Below are 497 nucleotides of genomic sequence, written 5' to 3' on the forward strand. Positions count from 1 at the left end.
GCCGCAGTGGGCTGAAGCCTGTGTCCCCAGCGGTCACCTGCTGACCCTACACCAGTACCATAGCGGGGTCCTCATCCCCCGCTGTCGTCACCACTGTGGGGCCGTGGGGTATCTGGCTCTGGACACCCCATTTCCCACTCCCAGGCTCCTTCCCAGAGAGCCACACCCCGTTCTGCCCCCAGCCTCAGCCCCACTCAAGGTCCAGCAGCCCCGGCCATGCTCTGCTCTGGCCTGGGTGCAGGACAGATGGTGTTGGGCGCGGCGGACCCTCCCCCTGGGCAGTCATGGCCCAAGCACCTTCCCCCAGGGTCTGCTCGGGGCCAGGAGGACACTGTGAACCAAGCACTTACTGAGACACAGAGGAGTCCAGGCTGAACTCTTCCACATGAAGCCTGAGGGCGGAATGGAGCGGACACATCAACATAGACAGCGGACGGATGGACAGATGGGGGAGCCTGGGCTCCCGGACACAGAGGGAGGACTCGGGCAGGGGCCGA

Source organism: Bison bison, unplaced genomic scaffold, assembly GCF_000754665.1.
Source record: "Bison bison bison isolate TAMUID 2011002044 unplaced genomic scaffold, Bison_UMD1.0 scf7180017851157, whole genome shotgun sequence".
NCBI lineage: Eukaryota > Metazoa > Chordata > Mammalia > Artiodactyla > Bovidae > Bison > Bison bison.